The sequence below is a fragment of the Diabrotica undecimpunctata genome, chromosome 4 (genome assembly GCF_040954645.1).
Source record: "Diabrotica undecimpunctata isolate CICGRU chromosome 4, icDiaUnde3, whole genome shotgun sequence".
In the NCBI taxonomy this organism is placed as follows: domain Eukaryota; kingdom Metazoa; phylum Arthropoda; class Insecta; order Coleoptera; family Chrysomelidae; genus Diabrotica; species Diabrotica undecimpunctata.
Genome location: NC_092806.1, coordinates 92,424,509 through 92,447,116, shown reverse-complemented (window position 1 = coordinate 92,447,116; position 22,608 = coordinate 92,424,509).

Below are 22,608 nucleotides of genomic sequence, written 5' to 3'. Positions count from 1 at the left end.
ACGATTGGTAAAGAAAATAAAAATCAAATAATTCAATAGCAGTAAATATCAACCAACTACGATCAATCAATAAATCAAATTTTTATCTACTGGAAAAATTGTCAAAATACTTTCAACTTCAAATTCCCTCAATGTTTTTTTTTATCTCTGGATCACCTGTACTTATTCCGGATCTCTTTCCCTACCATCATACGTAAAGCTGCGATATTTTCAAGCCACCACGTTTTGGAAGCCAGTTAATGTGATATTAAAAGTCAGAGGTGCGCCAAGCAATTAATTAGCTAATTAATTAATTAATTAAACTTATTTAAATGATGCAATTATGATTTTATCACACTATTTAATTCTCTATCTCAGGGTTATATTCGTGCTTCAATATCTATGCTTTACATATGATAGGTAAGGTCTAAAGAATACCGGAATAATAAAAAACATATATGATACAACATTATATATTGAAATAAAATTCACACTCAAATATCTTCAACAAAAATATCTCATATAATGATTCTCAAAATTTTGTTCTACGTACGTGAACCTTCAAAAATTAATGTTATATACAATATAAATTAAAATTTCAAATCAAAATTGCTGTTCTAAATCTCCTGATCAAAATATTTCTATCTTTTCTAAAGCAATTAAAAAAAACTTTGTTAATAAAGAAAAACTGACGAATGAAAAAAAAACTATCTCTCTGGTGATGAGTTGTCCAAATCCTTGTTCCTTGTAGCCTACAATATCTATTCTTAGCAGTTCCCTAGGTAATCAGCAATCTTACAACAAATTATTGCGAGCCTCTCGTCTTTAATGATCTCCTTCAAATGCACGTATCGTTGAAAAGATGCTATCCTCTTCTCCTCTCGATAAACTGAATCTCTCGTTCCGGCCTGAACAGTGACTCTTGGAATATATAAGTAGAAAAATATATCTTACAATATTTTACTGGATCAGCTTCCGTCAGATACACTTACTCCAAGAAAACTCACAAACATTCACTTCTAATGCTTACTATCACTTGGGAACCACCAGAGAACAACGACTGTTCGCCTTGCACCCTTGGAAAACAACTGATTATCTTTTCTCCCTCAAAAAACTAGCTAAACTCTCATTCCTACATTACTATCCCACTTTTTTTTCAATCTCCAATCAGAGTTCGTCACACTTATCCCCATCTACCATTTAGATAACAAACAACAATTTTACCTACAATTATAAATTTCCTAAAAACTATTAACATGCTAATCGGTTTCTACAAATTCTTAAGAACTAACGGAGAAATATAATTTCTAAATAATCTATTCTATTGTCTTATTCACTGTACAAGTCCATTTGGAAAACCCGCTTCACTTAAGCTCACTCACGTCACTCGAATATATTTTACAAAGAAAATAATTTATGCATATCTTAAATTTTGTTTACTACAGGTCATCCAGGATAATGGGTTTTCATTTCTTCGAAATATCATTTATAGTTTATTAGTTGAATTACTTGAATTATTATATTTTGTACTTTGAAATATATTAAGAGCAAACCAATATTATTTTCAATTTTACATAGCTTAACAACTTTCCAGGATATCTTGAAAATTTATTTAAATGGTCTGTTTAGTAATTTTAATTTTATCTTTGACTGATAAAATGAATCATAACAATATATATATATATATATATATATATATATATATATATATATATATATATATATATATATATATATATATATATACGAGATATTCAAATCTATATTATATCTTACATCTTCATACAGTTATCTACACTTATCAAACTAATATCAGCGCAGCTTATATATGCAAGTTATTATGTGCTAGAATAATCTGGAATAGTCTACCTCTATTCTCGCTTGTATGAACGCCTTGATCTGTCAGCCGATCGATACATCAGGAACACTCTCGAACACGTATTATCGTCTCGAGAGATGCAACCGTTATATGGGGTACGTCGAAATAAGCTTGTTCGTTACACTGCTCCTCTCTTAGATCTAAGCGTAACGATCAATAATTTTACATGAAGGCCCAGGATGGCGAAATCTACAGGACTCTCCAGCTCTGCATAAACCCTCAGAAGGAAATAATTGTCTACTGTATTTGAAGGACACGATCTTTTCGGCTTAATGCAATGCATCACACAGTAGTTCGTACGCCGGTTTCTCGGAAGATCACTTCAAACATGCTTCTGGCAATCTTCCAATTCTTTCCAATCTTGATGTCATAATTGCACAAGATTTTCTTCAAATTAGTTAGAGCACGCCATATATCCTCCTAGCTTGCCTTGTCTGTATACGACTTCCTGGTTACCATATACAGCAAAGATCGAGGACCATCTTCTAATCTGAGTACTCTTCCAACTTTAGGCTGCTGATTTTTTAACTCGTCCAAACGACCAAACTTCTTATAGAATACTGACGAGATTCCTTTTGTCATCTCAAGGTCTTCGGCAATGCAGTGGGCTAGAGAGACGTTATGCGGAACACTAAAAAGATCCTGCTGAACTTCTGTGGTCACGCCGAATCTAGCACTCTTTCTCTCTGTGTAATTTGACATAAATTCATCAAAGCTTGGTCGCCGGTCATCGTTGATCTTATGGTAAAGGGCTCGTGCTTCTGTTTCATTTGAGCTAGCATAAGGTGCAAAACGATTTATGTGAACTACTTTTGGATTACCTTTCGGCAACTTCTTAATTCGATATATTGCGTAATTTATTCTCTTTTTAATTTCATACGGTCCTTCCCATTGTCTTTGCAGTTTAGGAGACAAGCCTCGACGACATTGTGGATTATAAAGCCAAACAAGATCACCTACTCCAAAGCTTTCATTCTTGCATGGAGAATCATATTGATCTTTCATTTTGTCACTGGCTAACACTCTCTCACTTCGACGAATCTAATCCAATACTGTTTTTATACATGGAGCATCTGCTTGGGCGTCTTGTAGCCGTTGTAGCCGTAATTATTAATCAATAATGACGGTGGTTGTCTCACGGGGAAAAGTCGTTCTTCTAATTTAAGGCAGATATTACAATTTGCACTGCACGGCCGTCTCGAAAAAGCATCAGCATTTAAGTGAACTCTTTCAGCCCTGGGTTCAATCTCGTAATCATATTCTTGTAATCGTTCTATCTTGCCATCTGACCCTCTGGCTTACGGAATTGTAGGAGCCATTTTAGAGCGGCGTGATCCGTACGAAGAAGGAACTTTCTGCCATACAAGTATTTATGGAAATGCTCGCAAGCCTTCACTACGCCTAGCAATTCTCTCCTGGTAACACAATAGTTTCTTTCTGGTTTCGACAAGACTTTGCTAAAGTACGCGATGATTTTCTCCATCCTATCTTGGAGTCGGGAGAGAACAGCTCCTATTACACTGTTGCTAGCTGTCTCTCGGCATCGTGTTACGAACTACTTTTCGCACCATTTCTTCCAGACGTTTATCGTTTGGTTTGTCGCCTTCTTCAATGGTTCTTATTATTATTATTATCCAGATTTAGCCATACGGCTCACACTCCCTCTAAGGGGAAAATTCACTCATCCCAGACACCTACGGTATCAAAAGGATTGAGCTCTGATGGGACGCTTTCCGTGTTATCGAGTCCTAGGTGACTTGGTATGTTGGAGTATCTCCCAAAAATTTTCGTACACATCTGGACGTCGCAAGGAGTACAGCGTTCTGTATGGCCTTATAGAGATGTTCATTAAGACCAAGCTGTTTCATGTTCTCTAGGAGGTTTTTGGGAATAACACCAGTAGTAGATAGAGTAATAGGTACTGTTTGGGTACTTTCCATTCTCCATTGTCTCCTGATTTGTATTTCTAGATCTCTGTATTAGGCGATCTTTTCGTTGTATTTAACACGTAAATTATTAGTGTTGGGTATCTCCACATCAATAAGTGTTGTTTTCCTAGTAAGTTTATTAACTAGTATGAGATCCGGTCTACTATGCGCCACTGGTTGGTCTGTGAGCACAGTGCGGTCCCAGTATAGCTTGTAGTTGTCATTTTCAAGTATTCTGTCAGGAATCTTCAAAGCTTCACGACCGCAGTGATTTGCGTACAGAGGCGGCACTTGCTTTGGCGCCCGTGAACGAAAACGATATAATAATATCGTTTTCTGTCCTCTGGGCTATGCGAAATGTGTAAAAGATTAAATCTTCTAGCAAAAACTGGTATCGCTTTGTTGAATTAAATGGCCAAATATAAGTATGGCCTAGAAGGACAAATTTTTTCAAACTTCCCGTGCTCGAATCGGTATCAATAAAGTGCATATCATGTTAGAATCATTTCGGCCTATCCCAGCCTCATCAGAAACTTGGGCTGATACAAATTCAAACTCGGAAAGTCCAACGAATGTCTCCTAAAGCTTCACCACCGCAGTGGTTAGCGTACAGAGGCGACACCTGCTTTTGCAATAAAGTGTTATGAATCATTTCAGCCTATCCCAGCCTCACCAGACACTTGGGCTGATACAAATTCAAACTCGGAAAGTTCAAAGAATGTCTCCTAAAGACTCACCACCGCAGTGGTTAACGTACAGAAGCGTCACCTGCTTTGGCGGCCTTGAACGAAAACGATATAATAATATCGTTTTCTGTCTTCTGGGCTATGCAAAATGTGTAAAAGATTAAATCTTCTAGCAAAAGCTGCTATCGCTTTGTTGAATTAAATGGCCAAATATAAGTATGGCCTAGAAGGACAAATTTGTTAAACTTCCCGTGCTCTAATCGGTATCAATAAAGTGTTTCAGACACTTGGGCTGATACAAATTCATACTCGGAAAGTCCAACGAATGTCTCCTAAAGCTTCACCACCGCAGTGGTTAGCGTACAGAAGCTCCACCTGCTTTGGCGGCCGTGAACGAAAACGATATAATAAGATTCGGGCACGGGGAGTTTAACGAATTTGTCCTAAGCTATGTATATATATATATATATACATATATATATATATATATATATATATATAAATTGTTATGATGTATTTTTTGTTTGAATGATGAGCAATGAGTATTTTTAATAATATAGGGTTTTTATCGCGGTTCTCAAAGAATTAGCTTGTAAGTACTTTTTTAAATTATCTTTATTATAACTATTATGAAACACACATATATATCTAACCTAGTCAATGTAAATTTAAAATAAACTATCTCTAAACTGATATTCTTATAAAACTAATTAAATTCTATAGACAATCTAAAATTTAAACAAACTATCTTCAAAATTGAAATTGTTATGACACTAACTAAATTATATTAACAAAATTTTGTACCTTTCTTTCACTGAATGCCTAAATGAACTATTTTCCACTAAGTATATAGATTCTAATCACCACTGAATGTCTTCGTACTTCAGTTATCCTTGTTTTTTTGTGAAATTACTTTTTTCAATTATCAGCTTCTACCAATTTAAGATATATTTTTCTTCACCAGCATCTATACACCACCAACCAAACCAGCAAACAGCATTTATATTTATTCTTCTTTTCAATATACCAATATCCAATTATTATAAGTTGATTTATACTAATCTCCAACCATAATATAATTTAATTTCTTCCAATATACCTTTTTTTATCTTCAATAATTATTTGTGTATAATTATAAATGTGCATTAAATTATATGCATAATTTTTAATCTTCATTTAACTCACTATATTAAACAATTTGACTATTTGTACCTGATTCACTGACTCCAACTAACTTTATATTTCTTACTAAACTTTTCTGACTGACTTCTTGAAAATTCTCAACAATTTACTTCACTATTCACTAACTAAATGTGTCTAGGTACTAACTTTCATAATAAACTGGGCTGACTTCTGACTAAAAACTTCTAAAAACTGCCCGACTTCTGAATAAAAACTTAAAAAACTGCCTAAAACTCTTCTGACTGCACTATCTAAAACTTTTCTGACTAAAAACTTTCAAAAACTGCTATAAACTGCCATCTTGAATCCAAATCACGGGTATTTATATCTTTTGGGCATTCTAGAACCATCTCGTAAGAGATCATGTTCCAATTTGTTCTATTTCATACTTGTATGAATTTTCTGGAACAAACCATTTCGCAAACATGGCCATCTCCGGAGATCCAGAGAATTCCATTCTTTTCTATTAATAATTTTGTTTACATTTAGGCTTTTCAGATCAGAATATATAATTAAATTAGTAACTTAACATTCTAATTTAATAAAATACACATTTCAAACAATATATTATATAACCCACTTTATATTCGTAAATATTCTTAAACGTCACTTCAGAGTATAAATATCTGTCAATCTCCGAGAGTATTTTTGGTTGCCTAAGCACATGGCTCACTTATATATATTTACAATATTAAAATACAACTTTTTACAATTATTATATGCTAATTTATTAAAAATACCCTCACATAAATAATTTTTATTAAATTCTCTAGTATATAACTTATTTAAAACAACCAAATATCTAATATTATGTAGTATATAACTTATAAATTATTTTCTATAAACCCTAATCGTCACAATACCCCAAAAATAATATTTAAAATAAATAATTTACTTATTATTTTTTTAAATATTAATTTTCTCATACCTTATTAAATTTAATAAATTAATAATTCAATTTTTTTTTATTATTTAAAGTGTGTTAAATACATCCCTGTTCGCTGTCTATGTCAAAACAGAGAACAACGGAGCACAGTTCGGCTATTCTATGGTCAAACTGTCATGTCAAATGGAGAGAATAAAATATAACCTTAATTAAAAATATAATGGATATTGTGTTCTGTTTATTTATAGACAAAATCTAGGAATTAATAACTTTCATCAATATAAATTGGTAAGTTTTTCCACTTTATTATATTAGAAAGACATTTTTATAGCAATTATAGTATCTAACCCCAAATTATGATTTTTAGGGTATCAAACAATTTCCATATGTACAAAATTCAACAAGTATGATGTCAAATTTATTCACAACAAAGAAATCTACCATCTATCTATGAAATGGATCTATCAGTAAGTTATTAGTGTTATTATATTTGTGTTAAAGGTATAGAAATCATTATTCAATCTCTTCATGATATTTAAAAATGTCGTTGATATGAAATATGCCTCTTAGTCTGTTCTCTGCATCTATTAACACATAACTATTTAGTCCATTCTGATTTTCAATTGTATATGGACCTTCAAACATTGGTTGTAATTTCTTACAACGGTTTTCTTTAACATTACTTTTTCTAAGTGAACGAATTAACACTAGGTCTCCTTTTTGAAATGTGATTGGTTTTTTTATATTTCGATTTTGTCTTCTGATATATTTTTCAGCTTTCCTCCTAATTCGGTTATTCACTTTCTGCATTACTTGTTCTAACATATCCTGATTATATTCACTAATCCACTTTCTGTTTCCTATATGGCCAAACATTAAATATTCTGGTACTTCCTCTGTATTCAAATTATGTGTATTATTTAAAAAATATTCTACTTGTGGTATATGTTGCTGCCAAGTTTCGTGTTGATTTTGGCACAGTATCCTTAAATATTTTATAACTTCTTTAATATATCTTTCTGCAGGATTTGCCTGAGGATGTCTGATACTTGTAAAATGAATGTTGATTCCCTTTTTCTCACAAAATGCCCGAAATTTTTGGTTGTTAAAATATGTAGCATTATCTATTATGCAATTTCTAAATGGTCCTATTTCTTCGAAAAATTGATTAATATATAATTTTAATGTTTTAACATTTGTTCTGGAGCAGGGATATAGTTTAATAAATTTTGTATATAAATCAACTATCACTAGTATATGCTTTTTTCCTGTTGGACTGAGAACTAAATTTGAAATAAAATCCATGGAAACTGTATTTAGTTTTTCATATACAACATTAGATTTATATGTGTTCTGGTTTTTGAAATTCTTTTCTTTGTTTAGTTGACATATTGGGCATTGGGTAGTAATTTCTTTTGCTATACTTATGTCATTCTTTGCAAAATAATTGTCCCTAAATAGCATCCATAGCTTTCTTGAACCAATATGCATATAATTGTTATGTAAATTTTTCAATATTTTCTTTGCTAAAGTTCTAGTTATTACATATACTTCTATGCCATTTATTATTTTATAATATACCCCATCTTTCCTAAGGACTTTTTGTTTTTCACTCAAATTGATCTGATCTCTTATAATTTCTTCTTTAGAATATAATCCTGTACTTTCTACTAATTGATTTAATCCAATTTTTATTGTTCGCTGCCCTTTTTGTGATGTATTTTCTAACCTTGATAAAGCATCTGCCACTATATTGGATTTTCCAGAAATGTATTTGATTTCAAATGAGTATTCACTCAATATTATACTCCACCGATGTATTCTACTGTTTCCATATTTGTTATTTAATATAGACGTTAAAGCTTGGTGATCTGTTTCTATTGTAAATTCATTACCCAACAAATAAAATCTTAATTTTGTGACCCAGTGTATTATACTTGCTAGTTCTAATTCTGAAACTGAGTAACCCTTTTCATGTGGCTTTGTAATTCTTGAAATGAATTGTATTGGGTATTCGACCCCATCATGTATTTGTAATAATACCCCTGATAATCTCTCTATTGATGCATCTGTTCTTAGTATGAATGGCTGTGTATAGTCAGGATAGTATATTTTCAAATTTGACAGAAAAATGTTTTTAATTTCTTGGAATGCTAGTTCTCTTCTCTGGTCCCATCTCCATTTTACACCTTTTCTCAGTAGTTCAAGTAATGGAATTTCTTTTATACTTAGATCTGGTATCATCCTTTTATAATAATTAATTATTCCAATAAATCCTCTTAAAGTTCTTAAATTGTGTGGTGTTTTATATTCCTGAATGACTTGTGTCCGTTCTGGATCCATTTCAATTCCCTTAGTGTTAAGTTTATAACCTAGATATATGACTTCTTTTTGAAAAAATGTACATTTTTCTTGATTTATTTTTAGTCCAACTTTGTCTAATCTATTTATTATAATTTTTAGGTGTTTCTCATGATCTTCAGCCGTTTTAGAAAAAATTAATATATCATCAATGTAGTGAATTACAAAATGTTCATCTTGATCCAAAATATCATGAAGACATCTACATAGAGCACTGCAAGATGATTGAAGTCCAAATGGTACTACTTTGAATTGATATACTACTCCATCTATCTGAAATCCTGTATACTGTCTACTTTTTCTTTCTAGAGGTATTAACCAGAAACTATGCTGTAAATCGATTTTAGTGAAAAATGACATTCCTGTAATTCTTCCTAATATTCCATCTATACTCATTGGTGCTTCAAATTGCTTTTCAGTAATCTTATTAATATTCCTTGCATCCAAACATAACCTGATTTCACCTGATCTTTTTCGTACTACTACTATGGGGTTAATAAAACGTGTGTCTGCCTTCTCAATGATCCCATCTTCTAACATATTATTAATTGTTTTGTTTACTTCTTCTCTGTATTTATATGGTATTGGGTATGATTTTGTTTTAAAATCTTTTTCTTCTTTAACTTTTATATTATGGATATAATTTTGTGCAATTCTATTTTCTTTATTGACAAGTCCCTTGTGTTGCTGCAATATGGAAACGACTATTGATTTATATTCTTCAGGGCAATTTAAAACTTTCATTATATCTTCTTTACAAATAAAATTATTCTTCATTATGTACTCATTATTCCTTGCTTCCAATTTTACGCACTCCGCCTCGTAGGCATCCATCTGCTTAAAATTTCCATTCCTTAAATATTCACTACAATAATTATTCTTTACATTCTTTTGGGACATTTCCCTATCATCAAAATACATTTCTTCTTCATAAACATCATTATTTTCTTTTAATAATATCCTATCAACTCTTATTCCTTCTTCCACCTCATCTTTCTGCATAAATTTAATTATTTGCCCTTCCAAAGTTACCATTTTTTCTTCAAAATCTATCTTTACTTTCTTCTTTTCCAATTCATCATTTCCCATTAATATATCAACACATAAATCCTTGACAATAAATCCTTGCATATTAATTTCTTTATTAAGAATATTAATTTTAAAATTGGCTAGTTTATCAATTTCACCCAACTTCTTATTATTTGCACCAATAATTGTAATTTTTGGAATCTTTATTATATCTGATAGTTTTAATGTATTAAAAATAAAATTCTCCGAGACTAAAGTACTTTCTGAACCAGTATCTATCATAATCTTAATCATTTTATTTTTGGCCAAAGCATTTATATAAATTAAATTAATAGATTCAATAATTTTCTCTTCATCTAAAGAAATAAATTCAGAAGGTTTTTCATAATAGCAATGGCCTAACTTGTAATTCAGAAAGTTTACTGCACAAAATTTTGATTATTAGAATTGTCAGATTGTATCTGACCACTTGGATCTGATGTACTATGTCTTTCCCTACTATGACTTCTACTCACATTTTCTTGCCTTGTACTATTTCGTTCCCTGTCTTCGCAGCTTCTATTCCTTCGAATACAATTTACCTGTCTGTTATAGTTAGGTCGCTCTGTATTTCTTCTATTGTTAAAATCTTGTCTATTACTATTAGTACTGTTATTAAATTGTTGTCTATTATAATTAGTATTATTATTAAAATTTTGTCTATTATAACTAGTATTATTATTAAAGTTCTGTCTATTTGGATTACTGTTAGTATTATTAAAATTTTGTAAATTATCACCATACCTAGTGTTATTGTTATATGATTGTCTATACTGTTGAAAGTTATTATTGTTTTTTCTGTTGTTATTATTACTTGTCATATTGCCTCTTTGTATTCTTTGAATAAAATTAATAAAACTATCTATTGTTTGAATATTTTGTACAGTTACGGTTTGCACAACATCAGCATCAAAATGTCTAGATACATTTAAGACTGTTTCATCCTCTCTAAGTGGTGGTTCTAAATATTTTGCAACTGTTATCAATTTCAATGCATAATCTACCATATTTGATTTTAAATTTTGATTATACTTTCCAAAATATAGAATTTCTCTAAACTTGGCTTGCTCTAATTCACCCCAATAATAATTTAAAAATTTATTTTCAAATGTTTGAAAGTTATCTAAATCATTTTCGATACTAGCAAACCAAGTTGCTGCATTGTCATTTAATGTCACTCTAATATAATCTTTAATATCATTAATATTATTCACAAATCTTAATTTATGTTTTAAACTATTTATGTATACTCTAGGATGCAAATTTTTTATATTACCAGAGAATTTAATCCCAGTCTCATTTGTTAAATTTAAGTAAGGTCTCCCTATGTCTCTCATTTGTGAAATATCATCTATTCTCTGTTCCACATTTCTTATTTGATTACAATTTATTTGGATATTTTGTTGTATATCATCTAATTTTTCTTCTGTGTTTCTCCTGTCTTCGTTAATTTTTACTTCTAAGTTACATTTCTGTAACTCTATTTTCTGTTCTATATCTATCTTATTATCTTGAATAATCCTCTTTACTTCTGTCCTCTCATTGTCTATCCTTTTCTTGTAGTCATTCCGTATACTTTTTATTTCATTTGCTACTTTTTTCTCTGCAGCTTCAAGTTTTTTATCCATTTGTTTTACAATTTTATTATTATTATCTTCTATTTTCTTTTCTAATTTTCTATAATTCTCTTCCAATTTCTGTTCCATTTTTTTCATGTCTTCTTTGACTTCTTTTGAATTCTCTTCCAATTTTTTTATGTTTTCTTTGATTTCTTGTGAATTCTGTTCCATTTTGTTCGTATTCTCTTCCATTTTTTTCGTATTCTCTTCCATTGTCTTGTTCATCTGCATCATTAATGACATCAAAGCTGCCATATTGACATTTTCCTCTCTTTCTGGATTCATTTCTGCAGTATCTTGTGGAGCTTGAACTAAACTCTCCTCTTGTATAGGTTGTGTTTCTACTTCCACATCTTCTTCATTCTTTTTGCTTCTTGTACCTTTCTTTTCTTGAGACATTTTGAGACTTTACTTGTTCAAATATAATTAAAAATAAAATCTATAATTTTTCCTTTCTACTGATAATTAATTTAATTATATGAGAGCACTTATCTTCCCAAACTAATTCTTTTAAATAGAGAGCCACCGCGTTGGGTGCCAAAATTGTTATGATGTATTTTTTGTTTGAATGATGAGCAATGAGTATTTTTAATAATATAGGGTTTTTATCGCGGTTCTCAAAGAATTAGCTTGTAAGTACTTTTTTAAATTATCTTTATTATAACTATTATGAAACACACATATATATCTAACCTAGTCAATGTAAATTTAAAATAAACTATCTCTAAACTGATATTCTTATAAAACTAATTAAATTCTATAGACAATCTAAAATTTAAACAAACTATCTTCAAAATTGAAATTGTTATGACACTAACTAAATTATATTAACAAAATTTTGTACCTTTCTTTCACTGAATGCCTAAATGAACTATTTTCCACTAAGTATATAGATTCTAATCACCACTGAATGTCTTCGTACTTCAGTTATCCTTGTTTTTTTGTGAAATTACTTTTTTCAATTATCAGCTTCTACCAATTTAAGATATATTTTTCTTCACCAGCATCTATACACCACCAACCAAACCAGCAAACAGCATTTATATTTATTCTTCTTTTCAATATACCAATATCCAATTATTATAAGTTGATTTATACTAATCTCCAACCATAATATAATTTAATTTCTTCCAATATACCTTTTTTTATCTTCAATAATTATTTGTGTATAATTATAAATGTGCATTAAATTATATGCATAATTTTTAATCTTCATTTAACTCACTATATTAAACAATTTGACTATTTGTACCTGATTCACTGACTCCAACTAACTTTATATTTCTTACTAAACTTTTCTGACTGACTTCTTGAAAATTCTCAACAATTTACTTCACTATTCACTAACTAAATGTGTCTAGGTACTAACTTTCATAATAAACTGGGCTGACTTCTGACTAAAAACTTCTAAAAACTGCCCGACTTCTGAATAAAAACTTAAAAAACTGCCTAAAACTCTTCTGACTGCACTATCTAAAACTTTTCTGACTAAAAACTTTCAAAAACTGCTATAAACTGCCATCTTGAATCCAAATCACGGGTATTTATATCTTTTGGGCATTCTAGAACCATCTCGTAAGAGATCATGTTCCAATTTGTTCTATTTCATACTTGTATGAATTTTCTGGAACAAACCATTTCGCAAACATGGCCATCTCCGGAGATCCAGAGAATTCCATTCTTTTCTATTAATAATTTTGTTTACATTTAGGCTTTTCAGATCAGAATATATAATTAAATTAGTAACTTAACATTCTAATTTAATAAAATACACATTTCAAACAATATATTATATAACCCACTTTATATTCGTAAATATTCTTAAACGTCACTTCAGAGTATAAATATCTGTCAATCTCCGAGAGTATTTTTGGTTGCCTAAGCACATGGCTCACTTATATATATTTACAATATTAAAATACAACTTTTTACAATTATTATATGCTAATTTATTAAAAATACCCTCACATAAATAATTTTTATTAAATTCTCTAGTATATAACTTATTTAAAACAACCAAATATCTAATATTATGTAGTATATAACTTATAAATTATTTTCTATAAACCCTAATCGTCACAATATATATATATATATATATATATATATATATATATATATATTGTCGCCAAGGTAACCAATCACGACAAAGATTGTTACTTTGGCCGGCCAACCACACCGCTCGTTATTAACTGCGCTGTCATTGGCCTTTCGGCGGAAGGGTGCTGAAAATTCTCAAACACGATGTGTATAAAAGAGCAGCACATCATCCGAACGGGATCCAGTCGATATACACTACTAGCCCCGTAAGACCTTGTTGGTTCGGTGCGCTACTAAGCTACCTTTGAGTTTTATTAATTAACCAATATCCTGCTATCGTCGAAGACGTCCAAAAATTGAAGAATAATACCTAATAATGGTTATCCAATTTAGAAGTTAAATCATCAAGTATACGAGAACCGGCGTGTCGACTATAAAACGCTTCCTGACAGTAGAACACGACTTTCTGAGATAGAAAAGACATTGGTCTTATAACTATTTCAAATCGTGTCGAACTGACCACAGCGTTATTTGGGCCTGTCACGGTAAAGAGCGAGTAAAAGCCCCGACGGGAACTTGTAATTGCTTTTCCGATCAGGTTGAGCTGCAATAACACTTCGTCTCCGAAACCTTATGTAAATAGTAATTATAGGAATTACTGTTAACAAAAAGGTAGCTATACGAAGCGACTGGCAGCAGGAAGGGTCGACATTGCCGGCATTCTTGTACCTCTCTCGAGGAGGGGGAACGCGGCTACACAAAGCGAGAAGGCCGACATCTTTGTGGAACTTGAGATATACACCACGCATCAGAATTCTAATACATATAAGTCAGTGTAAGAATATTTTGTCTGTAAGAAAGCTCGAACTGTTAGAGAATTCTGATTGCCGGTGTCCCCTCACCTACCACAAAGGCTCGGCGGAACTTCTTGCCCGTAACGGCCGGTATCTCAATAAACTCCTTAAATACGAAGATGGACTCTCGAAACTTGAGATCCTCTTCGAGAGCGGCGGTTGTAGATCGTCCAGAAACCCCCGAAAACCAGGAGGACGCTACGGCCGTACGACATGGCGCCCAACTAACAGAAGATACCCACAACCCAGACCTGGCTACAGTATTGTCCACGCTGATACAAGCAGTCACAGCTTTAACACTGGTACAACCCAAACCTGAAGCCCAGGAGAAAAAGATCGAGATTCCACAACCAAAATGGACCCCTGCACCACCTCAATATTCCGGCGATGATACCGAAAATCCACAACAATTCGTAGATGACATAATAGACCACATGAGCAATATGAACAGCGATACCAAACACTGGATAGCCTACATCCTAGAAAAATCACTAATAGGAGAGGCAGTTCAATGGGCACAGAGCCAATTCACGACTGGTCTAAACTACGAGACGTTTTTAAACAGGCTGATCGATCACTTCAACAACACAACGAAGAGATCATCACTAACGTCCAAGTTATACGGACATTACCAGAAATATCAGTCAATAGCCGAATTTATTTCAACCAAGATGGCTCTTTTTCGACGATTATTACCACATATCGACGAGGAAGAACGGTGCAGGGCCATTACCAATCTAATTCGCCCAGAAATCAGAAAACATCTCCGCAACAACATGCCGAGAACTGAAGAAGACCTGAGGCGAATCTGCGAAGAACTAGAAGTAGACGACAATATTTTACGACGTGCAAATCGACAACCTGACCCGCCAAAAGCCGCAAAACAATCGAACCAGAACCAAGTCAGGGGACAATTTTCACAAAGGCAACCGAGAACTTCTGAGACTATAGATGATTGGAGAAATAAAAATCCAACTCAGAAACCAACGCCGAAACCCCGACAACAACCTAACAACCAGGGAAACGACGAGAGGGGCACCCATTAAGCCTCTCTCCAGGTGCGGTGCCCCAACTTAATCCAATCAACGCCATGAAAGTTTCAAATCTGCCACGAATCGATGCGAACATCAATTCAAAGAGAGTCCAGCTCCTCATCGATACCGGTGCATCGATGAATGATATCAATCCTGACTTGGTTCAAGCGGCAGATATTCATAAAAGGCGGAGAATGGTCCAGTTGGCTTGCAAACACACCACTACACATAGTCAGGGTACAGTCGAAGTCACGATCGATTTTGGAAGTTTCCAGTCCACAACGAGATGTGCCATTGTCAAAGATCTGAACCAAGATCTAATTCTGGGTATGCCATGGCTCCAAAAAGAAGAGGTACTAATAGACATTAACCGAAAATGTCTACACGTGGGAAAAGAATCACGAAAAGTCCTCTACTGGAAGTCGCATTCAGCCAAACAATGCAACTCAAAGACTCAAGTCCAAGATGACCAAGCTCCACAATTTGCAGTCCCAACCGTAAGGGAACTCCTGCAGGAGTACGAAGACGTCTTCGACGATAAACTTAAACAACCCACTACCCGAGACACGGTGATGGAAATCAAGCTGACAGACACACGGCCGATCAATACGAAGCCATTTAAATGTTCTCCAGCTAAGAAAAAAATAATGTTCGATGAAGTCCAGGAGATGCTTGCAGCAGGTGTCATCCGACCAAGTCGATCACCCTATAACAGACCAGTGGTGATCGTCAAGAAGAAGGATGGCACGCCTCGATTTTGTGTTGATTATCGTAAAATCAACAAGATAACCATCGACGAGGTCTCCACCCTACCGCCAATCCACGATGCAATTAAAGAGCTAGGAACGGCGAGAATATTTTCGACATTAGATTTGAAGAGTGGTTTATGGTAGTGGCAAATACCACTACACAAAGATTCGATTCCGCTGACAGCATTTAGTCTACCCGACGGATCGTCTTATGAGTTCGTAGTTATGCCATTCGGACTCAAAAATGGACCTGCAGCCTTCCAAAAATTGGTTACATCAGTCTTCGCTGGTTTCATAGACGAATTTGTAAAGGTCTACATGGATGATATAATCACTTATTCCAACTCCTGGGAAGATCATCAGAAGCATCTCCACCTCGTCCTAGAGCGACTCAGAACACATGGACTCTGGGTTTCGTTGAAGAAATGTCGGTTTGCTACCAACACGTTAGAGTATTTGGGCCACAAAGTAACCGACACAGATACTCAACCCTTGGAAAAACACTGTGAGAAAATCCAAGGTTTTCAGCGACCCAAATCTGTCAAACAACTGAGAAGTTTCATTGGGACAGCAAATTGGCTCTGAGATTTTGTTCCAAACTTTGCAGTCATTATCACTCCTTTGACTGACTTAACATCGAAAAAGAAATATTTCAAATGGACGCCAGAAGCCGAGACAGCTTTCAACACATTGAAAACAGCCCTATCTGGAGATCTTCACCTAGAGCGACCTGACATGAACCAGCCGTTTAGCCTGCAGACTGATGCCTCCGAATATGGTATGGGGGCCGTCCTATTTCAAGGCTCGACCGAAGAACGGAAGATAATTGCCTACGCTTCCACTAAACTTCGACCAGCCGAAAGAAAATACCATATAAACGAAAAAGTGTGCTTAGCAGTTATATGGGCACTCAAGAAATTTCGTCACTTCCTCCAGGAGAAAAAATTCACTCTTCTCACCGACAGTACAGCGCTGCTATGGTTAGACAAATACCAAGCCGATAAAGCCAAACTGTCAAGATGGTCACTGCTACTACAGGAATTTAATTTCGAGGTGGTCCATATACCAGGAAAAGAAAACCAACTTCCTGATCACCTCTCACGAAATCCAGCAGAAGATGACCAAACCACAGAAGAAGACATAGACAGTCAAATTGACCGAATCTCCTGGCCAACACAGTCTCCGCCTGAAGCCTAGATGACGAAGAAGAAGGGGCAGAACACCCCATCCTCGACGATTTGAGAGAAATGCCTCTGCAAACCAGAATCGCACGAAGTCACCAGGTGCACACCGGCATGCAGAGGTTCGTTCGAAGATGGCATAGAATCACCGCCAGAGGCCCGAGGAACGAAGTCGAGCAGAGCCTGCTGGAAGAATTTGTAGTAGAAAACAACACAGCCTACTACACAGCCGGCCAAAACGATAGAAAAATCCTCGTACCCGATGCTTTCAGATCCGAAGTCCTGGAGTGTTACCACGACAGCGAGGAAGCAAATCACCCCGGCCAGGAGGAGACCACAAGGGCCATTAAAGAGGTATATTACTGGCCAACAATCTCAAAAGATGTGACGAAATATGTCAGGTCATGCCTAATATGTGCCACGACGAAGGCCGCAGCCAGACAGCCAAAAGCACCCATTATTCCTAGAGAGCCCGTAAATCCTTGGGAAAGGATATCTTTCGACGTTCTTGGACCGTATCCAGCCGCAAGAGGTACCAAAAATAGGTATATTCTCCTAGCTACCGACTACCTCAGTAATTGGATCGAGTACAGATGTTCGACAGCCGCAAAAAGCCGGGATATCATCCGTTTTCTACAAGAAGAAATATGTAACAGATGGGGCAGACCGTCCACCATTATTACGGATAATGGTATCCAATTCAGAACAGATGCTTGGGAACGCTTTCTCCGAAAACACAATATCCAAAGCGAACGAAGTCCAATCTACCACCAGCGGGCCAACCCGGTAGAGAGACAAGTCCAAGAACTAAAGAAAGGTCTTCGTGCACGAGTTTCATCCCCTGAGGACCCCAGATGGGAATCCTACCTGGCCGATATTATTTTCAGCCTCCGTACCCGCCAAAATGAAGCCACAGGCCAGACTCCGGCGGAACTTCTACTGGGCTACCGACCGAGAAGGTCTCAGGAAACTGAGCACCAGGTGAGACGAGAAGAGACAGGCCAGCAGAGGGTCGAACGAGCCGTTCAACGAGCCACCCTATATGCCAGGAATCTCTTCCCAGAGAATGAGGATGTCCGCCAACCCAGAGCTTACCTACAAGGCGAACAAGTCTTGGTGAGGAACCATACCAAAGGGAACTTCGGCCCCACCTGGACGGGCCCCCACACCATCCTCAGAGTGGCAGGCGACCATACGTACGAAGTACGTAGAGATCAAGATGTCGACAGAGTCATCCACGTAGACGACATCAGGCCAGCTCCACCACCACGGGACGCTCCCGTATAAGCCCCACGTAAGTGTTTAAACAGACTAATAATTCTCCTTTTCCTTTAAAAATTTTACAAACTTTTTTAAGTGTAAATCGTTAAAACTTTTCGTCATATTTACAAACTTTGCCAAGTGTAAATTGAATTTGACATTTTAACCGCGAAATTTTACAAGTGTTTAAACACCACATTGACATTTTAAATTTTCCTACATTTTTTACATTTTACCTAATCCCCAAAAAGACAATGTAATATTGAAGAATTTTTTTTTTATATTCTAAGTATTTTAATTTTTACAACTATTTTGGAAGATTGCAGAAATCAACTTTACCTAATATCATTTACAAGTAATATATTTTCAGTTTAAAAGTTTTGGTCTTTCTAGCAACCTCTCAATAAAAGTGTAAATAATTTCGAGGCTGATTTAACCGGCGAAAAAATTGAATTATACAAGTCAATTTTTTCCAACACCTCGGAAATAAATTATGGTATTTTTACTTTAACAGTTCTTAAAAACTTTCTTAAACATTTTTCCTTGCAGGAATATTCGCATAACATATATTTCAAGCGAAACTATATATTTTATATTATTGTTACAGCTCTACTAGTGTCACAATTATTTCAAGTTTTATAAATATTTCATGCCTTAAAATATTGTACAAGGCGCATTTCAAACTTGAACAGACACTCTGCGGTAACCAACCAAATATGTTTCATGAATTTATGCACTTGGGTAGATACCAAGTCGATATTCCACTTAACAATTTTAACACTGTTTATTAATTGTAACTTTATCACAATTTCTTTGTTTTTATATATGCCCTATTCTAACCTTTGGTTTATAACCTGAACATTTAATGTCTTAATTAGGACTATTTTTATTTTGAATAAATGGCCTAGTGATAAGAATTTTTCTTTGCTACATTTATATAGTGTAATTATATTGTATCAAGGTTTTTACATATGTATACTAATTACTATTTCATATGTTTGAGAGTAGGAGCCTCTCAATACTTTGCGTAAGACAGACTGGGCGGGGGATGTCCTCAACCCCGACACGGCGCGTCCCAATGGCTGATAGGGAATGTTCCTGCAGATATGCAGGGCAGGTACGAATAAGGCTTAGCCAAATCAGTACCCGCGGATCAACTGAGGACATGGCATTAGGCAGCAGTGATGCCATTACTGAATCAAGGCTGTTAGAACGAAATCTAGCAGGTTTGACGACAGACACCCACAGGCGGCAATCCCATAATGATTTAACTGGCTGTGATACTGCGGTGCAGAAAGCAATGGGAAACTACTGCACTAAATCTCCCAAGAAAAGCTCCATGACAAATACAAATCATACTACGGCCCCGAGTCTCCGGCGTCCCTTTAATGGGACAGGGGTGCTAAGAATCTCCGGAGGGAAAAATAAAAATAAAAATAAATCATTAATAAAACATATTGCTACGTGGAATGTTAGAACTTTATATCAATCAGGAAAACTAAAAAATGTACAACTCGAAATGAAACGTCTGGGCCTGCAAGTCGTTGGAATTAGCGAAGCTAGATGGACCGGATCGGGAACTGTGAAAAGTGGAGGTTATATTACTTATTACTCCGGAAAAACGGATGATGTTCATGAAAATGGTGTTGCTATAATTCTTGAAGAACGACTTGAAAATCTGGTTGACAAATTTGTTCCTCTTTCAGAGCAAATAATGATGATAACTATTAAAAGTAAGATTAATATAAACTTAATACAAGTATACGCTCCTACAAGTAACAGTACAGACAACGAAATTAATGAATTTTACCATGTATTAAAGCAAGCACTAAATAACACAAAAAAACACGAAATTTATGTTATAAGACATAACTCCCGGAGTTACTGGAGGATTCGGTCTTTGGGAAAGAAACGAAAGAGGTGATAGATTGGTGGAGTTCTGCCAAGAGGAAAACTTTGTTATCACCAACACATGTTTTAAACAACCAAAAAGACGTCTCTATACATGGATATCACCGAGAGATGGCCATGGTAGTGTAATGCGTAACCAAATAGATAATATCATGATTAACAATAGATTTCGAAACTCATGTAAATGTACTAAGACATATCCAAGTGCCGACGCAGCCACCGATCACAATTTACTGGCATCTAGAATCAACCTAAAATTAAAGACAATCAAAAAGCCCTCCATTACAAAGAAATACGATAGACAAAAACTAAAAGAAGAAGAATTTAAACATCACTTTGAACAGACAATGAATGAAAAAATTCGAGACAACATCACACAAGTATACAATATACCAACAGTCGAAGAAAGATGGGATAACATAAAGAATGGTATCATCGATACAGCAACGCAAAGTGAAACTGTCACCCATTATAAAAAGCAAGCGTGGATGAAAGATGAAATAATCGAAATGATGGACGAAAGAAGGACAGCTTAAAAATAGAAATAACTCAGAGTATAAACGAAAGCATAATCTGATTCGAAGAAAAATCAGGGAAGCCAAAGAGTTATGGATGCGAGCAAAATGTGAGGAATTAGAAGAATTGCAACGAAAACATGACGAATTTAACACACATAAGAAAATAAAAGAAGTTACAGTACACAAAAGAAATACACCCATAACATTAACGAATAATGAAGGTCATGCACTATCCCTAGAAGACGAAGTAATGGAGGAATGGGAAAACTACATTAAAGCATTATTTAAGGATGATCGAGGATCACTACCTAACTTAAGTGCAAATACAGGACCATCAATCTTAAACGCTGAAGTGGAAAAAGCCATACACCAAGCCAAAAACAACAAAGCCAGTGGACCAGATCAAATATACAGCGAATGGCTAAAATTACTCTCAAATGACAATATAAAAGAACTCACTGTACTTTTCAATCAAATATATGATACCAGTGAAATTCCATCGGACTGGCTAAAATCGATCTTTATTCCTCTACCGAAGAAACCAAACGTTAAGAAATGTAGCGATTGTAGACTCATTAGTTTAATGAGCCATGCCGTTAAAATACTGTTGCATATTCTTCTAAACCGAATTAACAACAAGTGCGAAGAAATAATTAGTCAAGAGCAGTTTGGGTTCCGGAGATGCCTTGGAACTAGAGAAGCACTATTTTCTATGCAAACACTCCTTCAACGATGTTGGGAGGTAAGAAAACCCGTATATATGTGCTTCATTGATTTTGAAAGGGCATTTGATCGCGTTCAGCATACCAGACTAATTACCGCCTTGCAGAGCATCCAACTAGATGAGAAAGACATCAAACTTATTGCCAAACTTTACTGGAACCAAACAGCCATTATTAATACCAACAACAGAGAATCAAAGCCAATCAGTATTGAACGAGGCGTAAGACAAGGCTGTATACTATCTCCCATCCTCTTTAACGTGTATTCTGAGAATCTATTTAGGGAAGCTTTAAAAGATCAAAAAGGAATTATCATAGGAGGAGAAATAATTAACAATATACGGTACGCCGACGATACTGTGATTCTAGCTGAAAACATCGACGATCTGCAGGAGCTAATCAATAGAGTTGACATGGAATGCACAAATTGGGGACTGTCGATAAATATCGATAAAACTAAATACATGGTGACCAGTAAAGTGGATATCGGCGCAACCCAACTGATATTAAACCAACAACCGCTGCAGAGAGTTCAGAGATTCAAATATCTTGGATGTTGGATTACCCAAAATCTAGATCCATCCTTCGAAATTCTATGTAGAATTGAACAGGCAAGAAACTCATTTCAAAAATTCAAGCCTCTATTATCCAATAACTAATTAAATTTGGAAATCCGTGAAAAGTTTACAAGATGTTACGTGTGGTCTGTACTTTTGTATGGATGTGAAACTTGGACTTTAACCGCCGATAT